Source organism: Camelus bactrianus, chromosome 6 (genome assembly GCF_048773025.1).
Source record: "Camelus bactrianus isolate YW-2024 breed Bactrian camel chromosome 6, ASM4877302v1, whole genome shotgun sequence".
Lineage (NCBI taxonomy): Eukaryota > Metazoa > Chordata > Mammalia > Artiodactyla > Camelidae > Camelus > Camelus bactrianus.
Genome location: NC_133544.1, coordinates 31,340,203 through 31,348,960, shown reverse-complemented (window position 1 = coordinate 31,348,960; position 8,758 = coordinate 31,340,203). Strand labels below are relative to the sequence as shown.

At 44.6% G+C, this 8,758-nt stretch overlaps 1 long non-coding RNA gene across 2 annotated transcripts in view; it reads right to left on the bottom strand.

Moving 5' to 3' along the window:
• The window catches only part of LOC123618848 (uncharacterized), a 282,431-nt gene that overhangs the window by 104,540 nt on the left and 169,133 nt on the right, over window positions 1-8,758 (bottom strand). For both annotated transcript variants that reach the window (XR_012507488.1, XR_012507489.1), the window contains exon 8: window positions 2,599-2,718. This is a non-coding gene — a long non-coding RNA (uncharacterized LOC123618848). The remainder of the gene's footprint in view (window positions 1-2,598; window positions 2,719-8,758) is intronic.

Sequence of the window (8,758 nt, the reverse complement as noted above, 5' to 3'; positions counted from 1 at the left end):
GTCAACAGCTGCTCACATCACAAAAAGGGAGATGTGCAGACATTATGTGCCTCCTGATGAAAAACACGCCACCATCTCTAGTCTTGCCAAAGGGATCAAACTTAAGTCTAATCAAGCCTTTGGATCCAGCTACCAATTTGCTGGAAACACAGAGCTCAGAGGAACATGTTGAACCGTTCCTTGAATATGCAATCAGCAAAATCCAGACTGTGGAAAATATTACAGGGTAAAAAGGCTCAGGTTCTTAAAAAGAAAATTTATAAAAATAAGAGGGAGCCTAGGTGAAATCTGTACCTTAAAAATGATTTAAAAGACACCTCAAATTTTTAAAAATTGACAAGCATAAATTAACAGTGTTTTAGGGAAGCACTTTTTAGTGATAAAGCTATAAAGAAACACAAGGAAGGGGTGGCTGTAAGAATCAGTGTGGTCAGGAATTGAGTTAAAGTAGAGAAAAATAACAGAAACTGTATTGCTGTGCAACTGTGTGTGAGGACCGAGAGTCAGGCCCTCTGCATGCCCTGCTATGCTTCTCCTAATCTGCCTCATCTGGGGGTTACGCATAGGCTCGCCTCCAGCCAGAACTGAGCCCCTGCAGTAGCTGCCATGGGCCTCACACCCGACAGGGCTTGAGTGGTTCTCTCCAGGCGGACTCTTTGCCATCCTCCTGTGGGCCGAGGTGGTTCCCCAGGAGGACCAGAGCTGCCACTTTATTCCCAGATCATCTCTCTGAGATTGTTAATTTCGTGTTTGGTTTTTTTCCTCCATCCACCCAGGAAAACAGAAAACAAAAACAAATGCAGAGACTGTCTGAGTCATTTTCCTCACCATCCCTGCAAGAGCCCAGGAGTCCTATTTGGCTGCTTCATGACAAGCCAATTAGCTAAAGATTGTTAATCAGAGTAATGGAGGGAGAAGGGACCTGAGGACAGGGAAGGAGGGGAGGAATATGGCGAGGTGGTAATGGAAGACCAACCAAGAGCACTGCCCCTCCCTTCCTGCTCTGATGTTTTATTCAGGCTATTTGCAAATGAGCCAGTGGAAACAGCATTAACAATAAATGAGATGCATTAGACTGCAGAGAGGTAGTGGGTAGATCTGAGTGCTGTTCCTTGCTGGCTGGGCTCACAGGCTCCTTATCTCATCCAACAAGGTGCGCCCTTCTCAGGTGGCTTTACCTGGTCGCCTGTACTCAGGCCTTCTGAAGAGGCTCATATTTCATTTAGCAAATAATGTGAAGAAGGTCAGAGATTTTTCTAGCATACAGGAGCCAACCTAAAAAGTAAAACCTGAGGGCTGGAAGCTGTCACTCTCAGCCCTAGCAATGAAGCTGTCATGACCCAAACGATCTGATAGGTAATCACTCCACTTTTATTAAAGTAGCTAGTACTCAAATTTGTCCTTTCTCTGAACCAAGCACTTTCGTATGCATTGTCAAATGTTTCTCATAATAACCCTGTAAAGTAGTGGTAGTGATCAATTTTATAAGCAGAGAAACTGAACCAAGTTACTCAGGGCCTGAAAATTCTCACTTTCAAGAATTCAGGTGTTTCCATAGATTCTTTTCCTTTGGACAACTTCCACAAACTCAAATTCTCCCATCTACTAATTTACCTAGACTTGTATAATTACTTCCTTCCATTCAACAAATAGGTGCTCCACGGGCCAGGCGCTGAGCTAGGTGGAGAATAGGAAATCCGGAGGCCAAACAATCCTACTATTTGATTTTACAGGCAATCAAGCTGCCCATCTTCCTCCTGATATGGATTCTGATGCAACTATAATTAATACTTCTCATTAAAAAATAGTAACAGTGTAATTCATTAACACTCACTAAGTGCCCAGCACTGTGGTCACCAATTTATGAAAGCTATTTTACTTCCAGCTTTGGATCCACGTCTAAGCCCAGAGCTTCTACAAGATGCTGTAACACACAGTTCTGTTATAAAATGGAAAGCTTTACTTCTGCACATTGACCCCCCTGCCCTGTTACAGCCTCAGTGAGACCCAACTCCCAATAGGGACACACTTGTCACCCATGTGACCTGGCAGCTAGTTAAGCCCAGCTAGGGTCTCTTGTCACTTCTGCCCCAATTCCTTTTGGGGTCCCTTCCCAGCTGCTGTCCTGACTGACTGGCCTTTTGTCACCACAGGGGTGACTCCTGGCAATGGGAGTCAGCGGTTTTCAGATTCTTCCGCTCCAGTCACTCCCCTTACGCATGAAGTGGAGCTGGGTTCGTTTTTCCCTTCTTGAGTCCTGCCTAGCTCCCCTACTTCCTGGCTGGGGGCCAAGGCTCTTCTTGCTCTACCTCTGGACATCTCTGTGTTGTAATTATGTACGGAAGACCTGGTCAGCCCAGGGTGGGGGTGTTCGCTCTATCTTCTGTCCTTTGCTTCTCCCTCTGCAATGTTCTTGCACTCCAGTTTATTTAAAGGGACATGCGCTGGAACAGGAAATGTCCCCCTCTTCCCCACCACCACCCTCCTTGCTCTCCTTCCTCTTCATCTACTTTTCTCTGTATTCTCAGGCCTCCCCTGCTTTGTCTCACTAGAACCCCCACCTTTTACCTTGTTCCCTTCCAACCCTCCAGCCCGTACCTTGGTAAGGGGTCTTCCCGTGAGCTCCAGGGGGTGGAACCCAGTGTTTATATTTTCTTCTGTCTCCACCTCCATCCCATACAGCATTTTGAGGAACCAGTAAAGAACCTGCTGTTGTACCTGGAAAAAAGAAAACATAAGTCTCTTCAGCAAAAGGGGGATAAAGGAAGGCCAGGTTTCGTTCCGAAGCTGAGACGAAATCTGCCTCCGGTATACAGACGTTGGATTCCTGTTGGCCACGCCAATGAGACCTTGGAAAACTTAGGTTAGAGTGAGACTCCCTGGCACCAAACTCTTTCTAAAGTCATCCACAGTATCCCCTGACATCCCACGAAAGCATAAAGGAAGGAACAGCCCTCTACCAAAGAGGACCAGGACTCAAGAAGGCAGTGGCTTTCTGAGCCTTGCTTCTGGGCATACGGTCCTGGCCGCAGCAGTATGGGCACCAAGCCCCACTCCACCTCGAGTCTGCGCTTTGACAAGATCCCTGGACGACTGGAACACACGTTACAGTTTGAGTGCGTGGGGGAGGAGCGCAGTGGGGCCAGGGGTTCTCCAAGTGTGGTCCCGAGAGACCGGCAACATCAGCATCACTTGGGGACTGGTTAGTAATGAGAATTCTTGGTCCTCACCCCAGACCAGCTGAACCAGAAACTGTGGGGGTGGGGCCCAGTCAACTGGGTTTAGTAAGCCTTTCAAGAGATCCTGATGCAGGCTAAGTTTGACAACCACTGGTATAGACAGTTACCCCTCCAAGCCCTGGGTCTCTTACTTCTGAGACATTACTTAGGTCGCGGTCTTGGCTGACACTTGGGAAAACAGAAGAAAGGTCTCTTGTGCTCGGTTTTCCCCTTTCCATTTTATTACCCTGGGGATGGTTCTGAAAACTCAAGCTTCTGAACAAAACCTCTCTCACTTGTAATTTAATCCTTCATTTGCATTGCCAATAATAGCGGGAAGAAAGAAGTTCCAGGAGACCAACTGGCTTTTAAGTGCTTTATTGTATCTGCTCAGAAGCCTGCCTGGGAATGGAAGGCCCAGGTTTCCCAGCATAAGAATAAACAGAGACACAAGAAAGAGGGACTCTCGGGGCGGGGGTCACAGGCTGGGGGTAAGGCGGGGCATGGGCAAAACAGCCCTGCACAAGACAGAAGCAGATTGGGAGAGAGTGTCTACACAGACAGAAGAGGCAAGAGGATATGAATATCCTCCAAATCCGGGAATCACTGGCTGTCAGAAAACAATCTAGTCCAACCCCCAACTCTGGTCAGTACCATGCCTTCATCTCTCCACACCCAGGACCTCCATTTCTTCAGTCTGGGGAAGTGCTGACACTAGTCACTGATATTAAAAGAAAAAGCATGATCATGCCCATTCGTGTCTTTAGCGAGTCTTTTTTGAGATTGTCTTATATGCCAGGCACAATGTCAGGTGCACAAAGGCAGACACTACTTCCAGCCTCACCGGGTGAACATTCTAGTGGAAGAGACAGGTATCAATCTCTCAATTAAGTGTATATTGCAGCCTGTGAACATGGCAGGGGTAATTGTGACAGGAACCTGGCCTGGCTGGTCTCAGGTCAAGGCAGGCTCCCCTGGGGGCAGGGTTGTTTGAGTCCGGGTCTTCAGGAGCTAACTAGGCAAAGGCAGGTGTTGATGGTGGTGAGAAGACTGCAGGCAAAGGAAAAGGACCTGAGTTGTGAGATGGAGCATGGCAAATTTAAGGATCAGAAAGAAGAACCAAGGAAGGGACCCAGACCGAGGCAGATGGAGGTATGGCATCAGATGACACAGGAGTGGAGGGCAGAGACCAAGCCACACAGGTTTATAGTTTTTGGTCTTTATCTTAAAAGCAATGGGGAGCCTTCTAAGGGTTTTCAGAAGGGTATTGGGACAGGTTCACATGTTGTAAAGCTCACTCTGGCTGTGCTGTGGACAGGGGAGTGCAGATGGCGGGGGTGCAAGCCAGCTATTGAAGCTAGTCGAATGGTCCAGGGGATTCTGACCAAGTGCTGGTAGTGGAGGTGGGGAAAAGAATGCAGACCAGAAAGAGTGACTTAGATGAATCCACAGGTCTTGGGTATAGACCGAATACGTTGGCCAAGGGGAGAACAGGCACCAAGGGCATCTCTTATGTCACTGGACAAGGGCTGAAAATGGGGTGAGGACTGGATTAGGAAAGAGCAGATTAGCTGCAAGTGTAGAAGAGGGGCACCTGGAAAGGACAAGGATGAAACTAGGACAGTCTGCTGTGAATAAGACTCACTTAGTGTTTAATTAAAGTAGGTGCCCAAACAGCTCAGTCGTTCATGATGATCTAATGCATTGATTAGAGGCCCGTTTCTCCTGCTGCAATCTCTGGGCTTTGCTCATTCTCACTTTTAGCAGCAGGTAGAAGAAGAGAAGGGGCAGGGGTGGGGGACCAGGTCACTCAGTCATGTACATCTGGGGGAGAGATGGATAAACAGCCTCACCCACTTGGGGTGCCAGCTTATTGTGACTATTTAGCTTACAGAACAGCCATTGTCTCCCTGAAGGGGAGGGCTGCATATAAATGCAATTTACATCTCTGGCAACTTTCTACAACCATCCCTTAATGAATTAGTCAAACCATCAAGGCATCCAAATTGGTTCCTGTGATCCTTTCATCTTCCAGGTTGTTTGCCTTTAAAGTTTAGAATGGAATTGAAGAGTATTAATAGCAATAGGATGTTTTCTGAGCCTGGGGGAAGGGGTCTGTGATAAATAAAACACTAGAGAATTGCAGAAAATGAACCCAGCCAGTGGGCTTTTTAAGGCAGGTTTACAATGACTTGTTGCTCTGTCTCTTGGTAAGTCATGTGGACGGCAGCCACCTCTGGGCTTGGAGATTATTTGTGTGGAAAAGGGAGCCCAAAACTATCATAGAATTTTAATTGTTCACTTGATCTGTTTCAGGATGAAGAGTCCAGATGTATTTATGTTTCTGTATTAGTCAGGGTCAAGGCAGGGACCAATCAGTACTCTCAGAAGAGATAATTCAAGATAAATTAACCAAGGGACTATTTCCAAGGGTGTGAGAAAGGTTAAAGGAAATCAGTATGAGATAGTGAAGTACACAGGCTATCCAGAAATCTCTAGCTTCCCAAGGCATGAAAGGGGAAGAAGAGATAGTGGTTAATTATTCCTGTAGCTGTAGGGCCACCAGGAATCTGCAGAGGAATGAAGACACTGCCAACTACAGCCCAGCAGGGAGGGAGCCTGGGGAGAAATACTCAGCCCTCTCTTCTTGCAGGTGCTTTTCATTGGTGCATCCAAACTGGAGGCCAACAAGCAAGGGAAGTACATTGCCCTCAGCTCACACAGGCAGCTTCCCCAGCACAAAGCAGGGTGCGAAAGGTGGAGGGTGAGTGAGCAGGGACAAGCTCAAAGAACCCAGCACAGGAGCTGAAAGACTGATTCAGATTTGCAAATGTGTGTGGATCAATATATTTATGCAGATCTGGGGATTTCACTGCCGGTGCTCTTCTGGTTTCATAATGATATTGTTAATCCCGCATGGATAGTATTAAACAAAGTGGGAAACAGGCCGGCTGGCCCAGGATGTGCCTGGAGTGAGGTGGGAAGGAACTGTACTGAACAGTGCTGTCGCTTGTTTCCTTGGTTTCCTCTCTTAAGTCAGCTGTGCCTCTGGCCACTGTCTTGCTTTCTGTTCTTTCCTTCTTTCCTTCCTTCCCTCCTTTCTTTTTTTTTTTTCCAAAAGGAGACAGGGCTTGAATTATTGATGAAATCAAAAGGGTAAGTGTGGGGATTACATGTTTCCATTCTGCCTGTTGTTTGCCCAGTAAATAACATTTCCTCTGTAACACTTGAGCTTTCATCTCAAGTGTGTGGACCAGACTTAAGCAGACATCGAAGCTTCCCTTGGAGAAAGCGCTCTGTGATCCTGGCTAACTTTGATCTGCTGTCTCCTCCTATGCAGTCATAACACCCTGTCCATCAGGCCACTTTCCCCTTGGCCCTGATTTATTTCTCACTGGGCAGCACACTCAGCAACAGACTTTGCTCCTGGTCTTTCCTCTGACTAGACAGATTCATCCCTTACTGGAATTTGCTAATTTCGGAACAATTTAAATATTCCCTTTGGTGAGGCAGGGAACCCCTGAGGGCCCCAACAGAGAGAGGCAGACCCGCTCCAACACTGCCCTCTGCTGGAAACTGTTGGGACTGCTCAAGTCCTCAGTGAGAGCTGTGTACCAGTCCTGCGGAGCTGTCTGTTAGGGCCTCGCCCTTACTGGGCTGTAAATGAGCTGCAATGGAGAGAAGGCATTTCTTTAGAGCTTTAGAAAACGTCTCTCATTAACAACTGAGATGTGAAAAAACATTAGAATAAGGTGCAGGAAAAATGTTTCCATGATTTGATATAGAAACTTGTTTCTAAACAAAGCACACACAAAAAAAAAAATTCAAAAAAGGCTGATAAATTTGACTGCCTCAAAAGCAAGAATGTATGACAGAAGACACCATAAACAAAGGACAAAAGGAGAAAATAATCGCAACAAAGGATCAGTATTGAGAATATATAAAGAACTTCTACAGATCAAAAATAAAGTGGAAAACAATTCATTAGAAAAATATTCTAAAGATATAAAATGCTAATTCAAAAACAAATGCAAAATATAAATGTAAACTTTTTTATAAAATAAAAAATGTGAAATATAAATAAAAAGTAAATATAAATGGCCCTCAAAATGCATGGCCAAAACCTCAGTTTTACTAGTAATCAGGAATATGGAAATTCAAACATGAGGGAGGATTTTTTTTCCTAATAAACTACAAAAAATTAAAAAGGAAATAGGAGAAAAGATATTTTCATACACTAGTGATAAGATTGTAAATGGGTACGATCACTTTACGGCGTAACTTGGCAGCATTGATTACAGTGTAATATGTTCACACACTACAATCCAATGATCCTATTTATCCATATCTCCCCCAGAGAAACACTTATTCATGTGCTCAGAATGACACCTTTGTTTGCAATAGAACAAGTCAGAAATAATTTTAATGACCATCAGAATGGGATTGGCTAAATAAAGTGTGGTTCATCCATACCACGCACATACATATACATTAGGCAGGTTTTTTTTTTTTTAATGTACTCTGTGTACTGGCATGGAAAAGTCTTCAAAACCTACTGTTAAGTGAAAAAAAAATCAAGCTTCAGAATGACACACAGTGTGATAACATATAAAAACACCCATGTATATTAAGCAGTATCATTTTCTTTCTATGGGTATAGATACTATGGGTTTTTTAATGCATGGTAAATGTGTAGAAGACACATTAAATTGATGGTGAGAGTTCCCTCTGAGGTGGATTGGAGGACTGGAGATGGTGGTCAAAGGAGACTTCAACTTTATCTGTGATGTTTAATTTTTTATAGAGAATATATTCATGTATTACTTATATAGTTAAAATAAATAAAAGCTGTTCTTAGTTAAAAGGAAGAAAAATGTTCTTAATCTTTATTTATACAGCACCTGGAAGGGCCAGGGAATCATTGGGCTATAAGCAAAATGATTTTTCAGGGGACCTACTAAGTAGAGAGCACTGTGGTTGTCATAGAGATGGCTGCCTTCAACACAAACAATCCTGTGCATCCATCTGTATGTCAGAGTGTCTCCCATTTAGTGTCATGCTTTTAAATCTTGGTTCACAAACTCAGTAGTAATAATACAATCCCTCACACTTATTGAGGGTATTTGACGTTAAAATGGAACATCTCATTTAATCTTTTATCCTCTCCCCCTTTCTCTGTCCCCTGCCCCGTCTCTCTGTCTCTGTCTCTCTTTCTCCAGATGAGATTACTGAGCTTTTTTAATAACCCATCCAAGGTCAATTAACCAATATGTAGTAGAGTTTGTCCTAACCTCAGCAGCCATACTTTCAACCAGTGAAATTGTATTACAAAATCATGAGCATCTTGGGAGTTTTGTTAACTTCAGAATATCAACTTCCTGCCAGGGGCTTTCCTGGGCTTCTCTGCCTCTCAGGCCATGCCCATATGCCACACTGTTCTGCATCAGATGGCAGCTGACTCATTCTGGGAGAGAAATACTCAAGCCAGCACAACTAAGAAGCTCAAAGACTCACATACTAAGGGAACAACTTCTTAGTTG